A 13,212-nucleotide genomic window follows, 5' to 3' on the forward strand; every position below is an offset into this window, starting at 1 on the left:
TAGATCACACACAATGTTACATTAAAAAAATATAAGAGGTTCCCATATACCCCACTCCCCATACCCCCCACTCCAACCACATCGACAACTTCTTTCATTAGTGTGGCACATTCATTGCATTTGGTGAATACGTTTTGGAGCACTGCTGCACCACATGGATAATGGTTTACATTGTAGCTTATACTCTCCCCCAGTCCATTCAGTGGGTTATGGCAGGATATATAATGTCCTGCATCTGTCCCTCCAGTATCATTCAGGACAACCCCAAAAATCTGGAGTTTCCTCAGTGCTTTTGACCTTTTTTGACCAAGAAGGTAGAAGACAAAGCCACATGATTAAACACGTTGGAGAAGAAAATAAGAGGTTTGGAGCATGGGAGGGTCTGTTTAGAAATTGTCGTTGAGCGTGTGGAGGAAAGATGGCCAGGCCAGTGGATTCTCCATCACCAACTTGGTGTTTCAGAAAATGTACAGGCGTGCCATGGTCACATGAAGCTCTCCAGCCCTCATGAGGCCAACTGAAGGCAACACCGTTGCAGTGGCCATTTCCTTCCCTCTGACTGCCGAGCACCTATATCCCCTTCTTGTGTTTGGGGAATTCTCCCTGTTCATGAATTTGGGTTGGAGGCAGAGTTGCCTTCCATGCTAGCAGGTGAAGGTACAAGAGCCCCAAGACGGGAAGCGGACTTGGCCTGTTGGATAGGGCATCCGCCTACCACATGGGAGGTCCGCGGTTCAAATCCCGGGCCTCCTTGACCTGTGCAGAGCTGGCCCATGCGCAGTGCTGATGCGCTCAAGGAGTGCTGTGCCATGCAGGGGCGTCTCCTGCATAGAGGAGCCCCACGCGCAAGGAGTGCGCCCTGTAAGGAGAGCCGCCTAGGGCGAAAGAAAGTGCAGCCTGCCCAGGAGTGGCACCACACACAGAGAGCTGACACAACAAGATCACGCAACAAAAAGAAACACAGATTCCCGTGCCACTGACAACAACAGAAGCGGACAAAGAAGAACACGAAGCTAATAGACAGAGAACAGACAACTGGGTGGGAGGGGGGAGGAAAGGGAGAGAAATAAAAATAAATCTTTAAAAAAAGAGTATACTAAAAGTTATTAAAAAAAAAAAAAAAAAAAGCCCCAAGACGTAGGCCCTGACAGAGAGGCACAGCGCCTTCCAGAACAAGACTTTGATGCCAAGAAGGGGTCAGAAGGGGCTCTCGAGTGGGGAGGGTGTGGACGGTGGACTTCTTAGGCCTCAGAGAGTGGTGTGGTGGCAGCACCCACGCCCAGCGTGTGAGCCCGTCCACGGGACAAGCTCGGCCGGCGGCCCCTGACGGGGTGGCCACAGAGAGACCCGGCGTGCAGCAGCTTTGCACTGGGGTTTTGAGCACTGATCCTGGCTGTGGTCCCAAGCTGGTCCCAGTGAGTCTGTCAGCTATCTAGTATCCTTCCTTGTTTCTGTTAAACCTTTTTTTGTTTGTTTGCCTGTCTGGTAACGTAAATAAAACACGAAACTTCCCATTTTAGCCATTTTCAAGGATACAATTCCGTGGCATTGACTGAGTTACAGTGTCGTGCTACCATCACCACCATTCAGGCAAAACTTTTTCATTATCCCAAAACTTTTTCATTATCCCAACAGAAACTCTGTACCCATTGAGCAGTAAATTTACATTTCCCCCCTCATCCCAGTCCCCACTAACTTCTTTAAATAAGTTGGAGCATATCTTTTTCTATTTTTTATTTATTTGATTTTATTTATTCCTCTCTCCTTCCCCACTGTTGTCTGCTGTGCCCGTTTGCTGTGTTCGTCTGCATCCGCTTGCATTATCCTGCGGCACTGGGAAACTGTGTCTCTTTTTTGTTGCTCATCTTGCTACATCAGCTCTCTGTTCATGCAGACCCACTCCTGGACAGGCTGTGCTATTTTCATGCAGGGCAGCTCTCCTTGTGGGGCACACTCCTTGTGCATGGGGACCCCTATGCGGGGACGATCCTGCATGACACAACACACCTTGCGCGCATCAGCACTGCACGTGGGCCAGCTCATCACACGGGTCAGGAGGCCCTGGGTTTGAACCCTGGACCCTCCATGTGGTAGGCAGACGCTCTATCTGTTAAGCCACGTCCTCTTCCCAACCCACTAACTTCTAATCTCCTTTGTTTCTCTGAATTTGTTTTTCTAGATATTTCATATAAGCAGAATCTTAGAACATTTGTCCTTCAGTATCTGGTTTATTTCACTCAGCACAATATTCTCAGGGTTCATCTATGTTGCCACGTGCATAAGAACTTCATAATTTTATCTGCTGAATGATTTCCCATTGTGTGAATATTCCACACTTTGTTTATCTATCCGCCTACGGACACTGGGTTGCATCTACTTTTTGGCTATTTTGAATAACGTTGCTATAAACATTGGTGTACAACTATCTGTTTGAGTCCCTGTTTCCAATTCTTTTGCGTATATACTATTAACTTTTCCATATGAAAAATTTCCAACCCATACAAAAATAGAAAGAGTAGTATAATGAACCCTCTTTGCCCTTCCCCTGCCTCTCAACCCCCTACTCTTCCTTGTATAATTTACTTACCATAAAATTCACACTTTGCCATTGTACCACTTCATGATATTTAGTAAATTTAGAATTGTACAACCGTCACTCCTGTGTGTCACATTGTTGTTTTGTTTCACTTGGCTTCGTTTTCCTGTACAGGCCTTTGAGTTCTGACTCGTGGATAAATTTGTGTAACCCACCACAGTCGGGGTACAGGCCAGTTTTCATCACCCCAAAGAGCTCCCTCATGCTCTCTAGTCACGTCCTCCCACCACTCCTATCCCCTGGCAGCCACTCTTCTGGTTTCTATTGCTTTAGTTATATCTTTTCTAGGAAGGCAAATGAATGGAGTGATACACTAGGTAGTCTTTTTTGTCTGGCATCTTTCATTCAGCACAATGCCTCTGAGTTTTATCCAAGTTGTTGCACGTATCAATAGCCCGTTTCTTGTATTGCTGAGTTGTATTCTACCGTACAGATAAACCACAGTTTGTTTATCCACTCACCCATTGAAGGGCATTTGGGTTGTTTCATTTGGGGGAAGATTATGTGACTAATGCTGCTATCCAGAATCTTCTTAATAAATTCATTTTTCTACTTAAACCAGCCAAACTTGGTTTCCATTACTGGAAGTTAAGAACCAGTCAGCAGGGAAGTGGATTTGGCTCAGCAGATAAGAGTATCCACCTACCATATGGGAGGTACAGCGTTCAGACCCAGGGCCTCCTGACCCATGTGGTGAGCTGGCCCATGCGCAGTGCTGATGCGCGCAAGGAGTGCCGTGCCATGTAGGGGTGTCCCTTGCGTAAGGGAGCCCCATGCATGAGGAGTGCACCCTGTAAGGAGAGCCACTCTGCATGAGAAAAACGCAGTCTGCCCAGGAGTGGCGCCGCACACATGGAGAGGTGACTCAGCAAGATGACACAACAAAAAGAGACACAGATTCCCAGTGCTGCTGATAAGGATATAAGCAGTCACAGAAGAACACACAGTGAATGGACACAGAAAGCAGACAACTGGGGGGGGGGGGGGGAGAAGGGGGGGAGGAGAGAGAAATAAATAAAATAAATCTTTAAAAAAAAAAAGCAGCCTCCTATTCCTCTGAATGTCCCCAGATCTCACTAGCCGAGGGTACAGATAACACCACTGTATCATGTGCACACATATTTTGTTAATCCAATAGCCCACATGGGCATAGCTATGATATCCCAGGTGATTTTTTTTAATGTTACTTTTTTTTTTTGAGGCATTTTTTATATTTGTGAACATCCTGACATCCTTTAATGCCACTTCCCCTTTCAGCAAGTTGGCTCAGCCCTAACCATGGCTCACCCCTCTATTTGGGTCATTGCTCACACATCGTGTCTTCTGTAAAATGGGCAAAGCCTTGAGAACCTTCTCTTCTCGGCTTACATTCTCAGAAGCCCCCAGGAGAGATCCTTAGGCTCCAGGCATCACAGAGTTTAATGAGCCAAATGCTTTAATTTTATGCAGCCCTTCCTCCTTGGTGCTTAGATGCTGTCGAGGGCACTGGCTCTGGGCAGCCTCGGGCAAGGACCACTGTGCTTTACCTGGAACTGCTGCTCCCCTCCGAAGCCTAGGCCTGTTGCTTAGGCCTGCTCACCATTTTGGAGTTTTTCTTTCCTTAGGATAAATTCACTCTCTGGGGTCCAGTAGCCCTTGATCTTTCTTCTTTTGAGCCCCCTTCCAATTCCCCAGATATGCCTTTCTAGATGGTTCCTTCTACCATGTACATCCATCACAGGTTGGATGAGCAAGTTCAAAGGGCAGTGGAGCTCGGTGAGCCAATGCAGATGGAAGTCCCATCTTTCTTCTCATCCTGTGCCTAATTCTTCTCCTCTGTTTCCAACTAACAGCAGGAGAAGCACTTCTTGAACTCTGCCTAATTGAGTACCTCATTCCCTGCCTTGGAGAGTCCCATCTGTGCTCAGAGGTGAGAGGCTGCCTTTCCTACCAAATCTCTACAGGCACTAAGCCATTTCCGTTGATTTGAGCTCCCCCCATTTTCTCCCTGCCTGTTGGTATGTGTATTAATTGCCTACTGCTGTGTAACAAATTACCCAAAGTTTAGCAGCTTAAAACTGTTATTTATGACCTCTCAGTTCGTTTGGCCCTCAGACCCCAGCCCAGCCTTCATATGCCTGCAGCTCCGATTGACATCTTGGCTGCAACCTCAGTGAAATCCTGAGCTAGAACCACCTAGCTAAGCTGCTCCTGACTTCCTGACCCTTGGAAAATGTGAGATAATTGATTTTAAACTGCTAAGTTTGGGGGTAATCTGTTGCATAGCAAAAGTCAATTAATACAGACCTGTATCCTCAATCTTTGCTTATGAACTACTCAGAGTTCTTTTACAAAAAAGGTCAGGTTGATTGAGATATAATTTACCGACAGTAAAATCCACTCTTTTTAGGTGTAAAGTTTTGAGTTTTGACAAATGTACATAGTCATGTAACCCCCATGACAGTGGAGAGATATCTCTCTCCTCACAAAGTTCTCTCATGCCTCTTTATAGTCAATCCCTTACCCCACCCCAACCCCTGACAACTGATCTGATTTTTTTGTCCATAGTTTTGCCTTTTCTAGAATATGATCTAAATATTTATAAATATGATATAAATAGTCACCCTTTGAGTCTGGCTATTTTACACATAGCATAATGCTTTTGGCTTCACCCATGTTTATTACAAGTGTAGTACTTCGTTCCTTTGTATTGCTGAGTGGTATCCCATTGTATGGATGGACCACAATTTGTTTTCCATTCATGGTTAATGAATGGCTCCATGTTTGGATTATTTCCAGGTTCTGGCAATTATGAACACAGCTGCTTTTCAACATTAGCATTCATGTCTTTGTGTGGACATGTTTCCATTGCTCTTGAGTAAATGCAACCAAGGGTTAAGAATTAACAAATAATTATGACTGTCAAGTTATTATATAGATGCCTTTATGTTATATAGATATATATTTTTTAAAAAGCAAAGGTTAATACCTGAAATTACTGAAGCTGGCTGAGTGGTCCCACCCCTCCAGCCAGCTCACTCTAGATGTCACCTCACCCTTGAATATGCTCACTATTGGACGGTAACCACTCACCCTCCTGGTTCATATCCACGTGGAGAACCTTGTAACTGCCCTCCACTCCTTACTTTCCCATCTCAGAACCTGGATCTCTGAAAAATGGTTGTGACTTTGTAACTCCCCCTGGTTTGGGCTCCACTCCCAGCTTGTTTAACCCCTTAATGCTTATTAATGAAGGAACCTGTGTCCAGCTCTACCCCAATCACTCCTTAGTGCCCTGATGTTATAAAATATTAGGATTTCTGCAGATCAGAGGCAAAAAGTTGGGGCCAGAAAGCCAATGTGCTCCATTGCTTGCACGACCAGTAAAACTCTCTTTGAACCCCCAGTGTCTCAGGACACACTGGGAGAAAAGAACCCACTTTTGCTCAGTATCAAGTTGGTGACTCAGACAGGACTAAGGACAAAGGGTTCCTGAACAAATCTGACTGCCCAGCAGGGCTCCAGCGAGAGAGGTAAACACGGTAATGAAGCTTTCTACGATCGCTACACCCTCTTGGTCTAAAAGCTCAACAATCAGGTTTCTCCTACATCGCCGGGACTCAGGCCCTAAAGGCACTTGGTTTTATTTTATTTTTAAAGATTTTTTTTTCTACCCTTCCCTGCCCTCCCCCCGCCCATTTGTCTGCTCTGTGTCATTTGCTGTGTGTTTTTCTGTGTCCACTTCTATTCTTGTCAGCGGCACCTGCAATCTGCATCTCTTTTTGTTGCGTCATCTTGTTGTGTCAGCTCTCCGTGTGTGCGGTGCTACTCCTAGGCAGGCTGCACTTTTTTCACGCAGGGCGGCTCTCCTTACGGGGCGCACTCTTCATGTGTGGGGCTCCCCTATGCGGGGCACACCCCTGCATGACACGGCTCTCCTTGCACGCATCAGTACTGCATGTGGGCCAGCTCACCACACGGGTCAAGGAGGCCCTGGATTTGAACCCTGGACCTCCCATGTGGTAGGTGGATGCTCTATCCATTGAGCCAAATCTGCTTCCCCCTAAAGGCACCTTAAAGCTTCAAGGAGAGAAATAGTTCCTGCCTGGAGTCTGGACATCTGTCTGGGTGAGAGGGTCACCAAGGTAGAGGTGAATTGGAAAGTTAGCTTGGCAGTTCGAGCCCCCCAAACTCCTTTCAGAATGATTCCCCCTTGCTCTGTCTGTCTGGGGTTCAAGTCCCTACCATAAGTCTGTCGGTTAAGTACACACCAGAACCTTGAGTCTAGATATATTCCTAAAATGTACCCCAGAATATAGGAAGTGCTGAGTGTCTGTTCATTCAATGAGGTAGGCTACTTAGGTATAGTAAATATCCAGCGTCAGTCTAAACTGCTAAATTAGTGTTTAACTGCATTTATACTGCTCAAGTATTCCTAATTGGTTACTGACTACTGAAATTCTTTAAAATGGGAAATTCTAATCTTACTAGCATTCTTTTTTTTTTTTTTTTTAAAGATTTATTTATTTATTTAATTTCCCCCCCTCCCCTGGTTGTCTGTTCTTGGTGTCTATTTGTTGCGTCTTGTTTCTTTGTCCGCTTCTGTTGTCGTCAGCGGCACGGGAAGTGTGGGCGGCGCCATTCCTGGGCAGGCTGCTCTTTCTTTTCACGCTGGGCGGCTTTCCTCACGGGCGCACTCCTTGCGCGTGGGGCTCCCCCACGCGGGGGACACCCTTGCGTGGCACAGCACTCCTTGCCCGCATCAGCACTGCACATGGCCAGCTCCACACGGGTCAAGGAGGCCCGGGGTTTGAACCGCGGACCTCCCATATGGTAGACGGACGCCCTAACCACTGGGCCAAAGTCCGTTTCCCCTTACTAACATTCTTAAACGTAGCCCTTTAGACTGTATTTTAAAAGACTGGAAAAGCTTAGCCACGAGCCTATGAAAAAGAGGGAAATCGTTTTTTTTACCTCAGTATAACTTAAAACCAGAAGAAACTGGCTTGACTGTGGTTCTATAGGGAAAAGCTCTGTATTTCCATTGGCCAGAATGGTTTTCTAAGATCAGCAGCTGAGCCGGAAAATTTTCTAGTCCTCCCGGAAATGCCTCTAGGAATAGATGAGGAGTTTGTCTCCGACCTTACCCCATTCCCTCTGTCAGATTTACATAGGTGGGAAAATGGTGGCCCACTCTATAAAAGGACCCACAGAAAAAAAAGCTTAAGTATTCCAGCCTATAATTGGGCTGGTATTGAGGCCTTGTGGATAACAAGAGATGAAGGGAAAATAGTAAATGAAGAAGCACAGCAGGAAACAGATAAGCAAAATTTAAAAATCCTAGAAATCCAGGGTATGCTAGAGAGAAATTAGCAGTGCCAGTAAAGAATTTCTTAAATGGAATGTTAGTGGTGCTGAGAACTGAGCTAATTTAGAATCAGAAGAAAGTCCCTCCAATTTCCTAGAAAGAATTTATACTGCCTATCGGTAATATACTAATACAGATCTGGAAAGTCCAGAAAATACCAGACTTTTAAATATAACCTTTAGTGCCAGAGTTCTCCAGATATAAGAAGGAAGCCACAGAAAATTGATGGGGGACTAAAATTATTTAGCTCTAGTTTAGTTAGCATTGCCTATGAAATGTATTACATTAGGAAAGGAGTTAAAGAAAACCTGCACTTCAGAAGGTGATTGGCCCTACTAAAAGCTTTAATAAAATGAAAACGATCAAAATAGACGCCTCAAAAGGTGAGACCCCTGGGCCCAACCTCTACCCCTCCAAAGAAGGGAGAAAAAAAATTTTTTTAAAGATCTATTTATTTATTTCTTGCCTCCCACCTCCTCATTGTTTGCACTCACTGTCTGCTTTCTGTTCATCTTTTTTTTTAGGAGGTCCTGGAAACCAAACCCGGGACCTCCTATGTAGGAAGGAAGGACCCAATCACTTGAGCCACCTCCACTCCCTGCTTGTTGTGGCTCTCATTGTGTTTCCTTGCTGTGTCTCTTCATTGCATCAGCTCACCACATCAGCTTGCCATCTTGCTTGTTTTCTTTACGAGGCAATGGGAACCGAACCCAGGAACTCCCATGTGGTAGGCAAGTGCCCAGCTGGTTAAGCCACATCTGCTTCCTTGAAATTTAAAAAATAAGAACCTATCAATATACATATTGCAAAGAAGAAGGACACTGGAAAAGTATTGTCTTTGATGCCCTCAGGAAAAACTGCAAGAACTGCTGTGTGGGAATAACAAACCTAGAATGAAAGGGCCTGGGGGAGGGGAGCTCTACTACTGAATTAAAACCAAACTCCTGAAACAGAGCTCCCTAAATGTACCCTCCTTGCTAAAAACCTGTGAACCAAGCAATGCCCAGATAACTTTTTCTCCAATTTCTATACACATAAAATGTTTCCCCGCACAAGCATGTATATTACAGGTAGCACTGATCCCAGAGTAGATCTTACAAGTGGTAACAACCAGAGCTGTGGAATGATGGAAAACCTGGAGACAAGCAGACCACAGAGCAGGAATTGGGAGTCAAACTAGAAAGTCTCGTGTTTCTGTTCTGTCGTGTTTCGTGTTTCTGTCTAACTCTAGTTGTGTCTGTTTTTTTCAATGGATATTTTCACACCTCTGGATGGTAATATCACATGAACAAATGAAAATTCTTAAAAGAGCTCATTCAAATTGCTAAAAATTAAATAAGCATGCTGATATGTAAATGAGTACTCCTGGAGCCCAAATTAGAAAAGCCAAACAAGATGAAAAGGTCATATGAAAATCTGACTAAACAAACTATTTAAAAAAAAACAAAAAATGAAAAATGTTGCCTTGAATTCCTCCACAGTCTTTCTATAGCCTCTCCTACCACCTCCAGGGTCTTCTAATCTTGACTGAATTCAAGTGACTCATTAAAACCGGTTTAGGAACTCTGAAGGAAAAAAAGAAAGAAAGAAAGAGAAAGAAAAACAAGAATAAAAAGAAAAAGAGAAAAAAGACAAACCAGTTTGGGAAACAACGGGGTTGTGCTGGGTGTAGAAAGATAGGGGAGTTGTAAGTTTAGCTTAGAATTCTGTCTACTAGGGCTGAAAATTAAAAATTTAAAAAAAAATTATAGGGACAGAGGGGATATTACAGAATAAGCTTTGATTTGCATAGTCTGTCCTGTAATTCCCCAATTAAATTTTAACAGCATTGAGATGAGAGTAATTAATAACCCAATGGTTGAATTTCAGTAAATAAAGAAAAAGATCTGTGAAAGCTATGAAAAGGTTTTTCTAAATTATAATTGAAACAAATAAAACAGTTACTTTATAATATATTCTCCAGAGTCTAATAAGTAGCATGCTTTTGAGGTTATTTATAATTTTAAGGTATTATAAAAACAAGTGGTTTTAACCTCCTATGAAAGAAAAGAAAAAAGAAACCATTTTTTATATAAAATACCATTATTTTAATTTTATTCTACTTGGATATAATCTCCCAGGATTTATACAGGTATTAATAAATTAACATTATGACTGTTGAATCTTTAAAATAATAAAATTATAAGTTTTTAACTAATGAAATTATTACAAACCTCTTTTAAAAACAATTATTTTGCCTAAAGTGAAATGACTAGTTTTTCACAGAACAGAATGAGGGCTATAAGCCAAGACTTAAATGGATATGAAAAGTAGTAGAAGGATTGTGAAAGCTTGTTTAAGGGAGTGTGTTTTGTCCTAAGATAAGATGGCCAGTTTCATAAAATCAGGGTTAAAATATGTAGGACAAGACTTGAATGGGTATGGAAAGTTGTAGACATGTTAGTGGAAATAAATTTCACTTGTTGCTGACTGTAATTCAGTAAGTTTATTTAAAGGTGAAACTTGTCTTAAGGTAAAGTAACTAGTCTATATGTTTATAAAGGTTCATAAAGGATTATAGGGAGTTATAGGTTGTAGGAAGTCTGTAAAAGCATTTTCTAAACTGAGAAATTTCATTGTAAGTAGCTGATGCCAGGAAGCCATTATTAAGTAAAAATGAAGTTCCTATTGATAACAAAAAGTAACTTTATAGCAGAAAAACCAATAGGACACCACCTCAATCTGTTATGATCTATGCCTACCAGGATTTGTTTACTGAATGGTGTACTGATGCAAAACTAAAATTTTACTTTCTCTTTCTGTTAAAGTAATAGTTTTCTTAAACTGTTGTTCTGTTTTGAGGGGAAGGATATAAACAGCCTTTCGAAGTAATATATATAAAGACTAAAGAATCTGTGTGTTACTAGAATGGCTTCATCATATCTTTAATGTTATTTTGAAAAATACAGAGCTGCTGCTACTTTGCAAGTTAAGTCTTTTTCAAATTATTTTATGAACTTATTTGTCACTGGTAAATAGAGCCTGTTTAAATATAATGTTCAGAGCTGACAACCTTTAATATTCTAATAAAACCCTTAAGGATATCTTTAGTTGAGAACTGTTACAAAGGAATTTGTTCTTTCACCTTGTAAAAAGTGAAGTGCTTAAATATATACATTTATGAAAATTAATACATTATCAATATATTTACATTTTAATTTATAGTGGAAAAATATATTCCAAAACTGAAAAATACAATTACTTGTGTAAACTGTGGAAAAGTTTAAATGGGATGTTATTTTGACAATTTAGTCACATTTTTACATTTTAGTGACATTTTATTCTGATTGGAATTTTTACCAAGATGTTAAACTTCTGTTTTTTTTTTTTAACTGGCTCACCTAAAATATTATGCATAATCACAGTATTTATTTCCTAAGACTTTTGCAAATGTGTAGGCTTATGTTTGAGGCAGGTTAGTACAGTGAAAGGAGGAAGGCAATTGGGACCCGGCAGACAACATGGCGCAGACAAGGTGGCCACAAGACCCCACCCTGAGGGGAAGGCTGCTGCTGAAGAACACAGCCGAAAGATCCCATGAGATCCCATTTGGAACTCTTTCCAGGGTCAAAGTGAAACCCCAGATATCTCCAAACAACAGGCCTCCCATTGGTCCCCTCAGAGCTAAAGATGGGATTGTAAGGCAACCAATCAGAAGAGCCGACAGCCTGGGCCCCGCCCCAACATTAGGAAAGGAGGGAGGGAAGGTCTTAAAAAGGCCTAACGGGGCCCCCTGAATTGGTCTCACCCTGCAGCTTGCCCACCATCTATGTCTCAGGTTGTGTATGGTTTTTCTTTTCTTGTTTCTTAATAAACTCTTTAGTCCCTTGCCTACCCTATGTCCTTAAATTCTTTTATGTGATGTAAGCCAAGAATCTAGAAGCCCAGAACCCAGAGTGTTCCGCTAACACATTTCCAGCTAAGGGAAATCGCTTAATACTTGCAAAGATCCATATTACATTTATCACTCTGACATTTTAAGGAATCACCCTCATGGTTGAAAGTAATATATTCTTAGGGTTGGGATCTTAATGTTCCAATAAGTATGTAATTATATTAAGGTAGTGATAACAGTGGGAATAGAAAGATCTTGATTCCATTGGGAATCTTAGGTTCTCATAAAATTTACTACAAAAGTGGTTTTCTTCACGTACTGCTGAAGTTTCTTTGTGGTAAGAAGTGTCTTTCTAAAACAGAAAACATGAAAAAATTTAACATATAATCTACTTATATATTTGGTGATTATATAAAATTCTTAGACTTTTAAATTTCTCACTCACTATTCTATCCTAATACTGATCTGCATGATGATATTGTTAGTTATAGTCATTCTTAGAAAAATGTGATGTTAAGAAAACCACCAAAATTTCTTACTGGTTACATTGTTTTGCTCTGCTGCTTCTCTAAAAGAGCATACAGTCACCCCATCTTCAACAAAAATGGACTTGAAAGGAAAAGTAAGGCAAGAGTCAGTAAGTTATGTTTTGCCTGTTGATTAATGATCCTGGTAAAAGTAAAGTGAATCAAAACTCTTACTATGGGGAAACGGACTTTGGCCCAGTGGTTAGGGCGTCCGTCTACCATATGGGAGGTCCGAGGTTCAAACCCCGGGCCTCCTCGACCCGTGTGGAGCTGGCCATGCGCAGTGCTGATGCGCGCAAGGAGTGCCGTGCCACGCAAGGGTGTCCCCCGCATGGGGGAGCCCCCACGCGCAAGGAGTGCGCCCGTGAGGAAAGCCGCCCAGCGTGAAAAGAAAGAGCAGCCTGCCCAGGAATGGCGCCGCCCACACTTCCCATGCCGCTGAGGACAACAGAAGCGGACAAAGAAACAAAAGCAGACAAAGAAACAAGACGCAACAAATAGACACCAAGAACAGACAACCAGGGGAGGGGGGGAAATTAAATAAATAAATAAATCTTAAAAAAAAAAAAAAACAAAACTCTTACTATGGTCTATAGTTAATGATCTCTAGAAATAGCTTTATTTTAAATAAATGCTCATAAGGAAATTAGGGCCTAGATCATAGGCTCTTGCAGCACTCATATTTCTACTCAATCTGATCTCTAATGTTGTTTCTAACACCTAAGATGCTTTGCTTTTTGTGTATAACCTAATAACTCCCTAGAGGTTTTAAGGGCCTGTATAACACCTGGAATTCAGAGCTAAAGTTAACCAGCTCTAAAGATGTTGAAAAAGCTGTATTTAATTATAAAAGACCATCCCAATTAAT

Source organism: Dasypus novemcinctus, chromosome 22 (genome assembly GCF_030445035.2).
Source record: "Dasypus novemcinctus isolate mDasNov1 chromosome 22, mDasNov1.1.hap2, whole genome shotgun sequence".
In the NCBI taxonomy this organism is placed as follows: domain Eukaryota; kingdom Metazoa; phylum Chordata; class Mammalia; order Cingulata; family Dasypodidae; genus Dasypus; species Dasypus novemcinctus.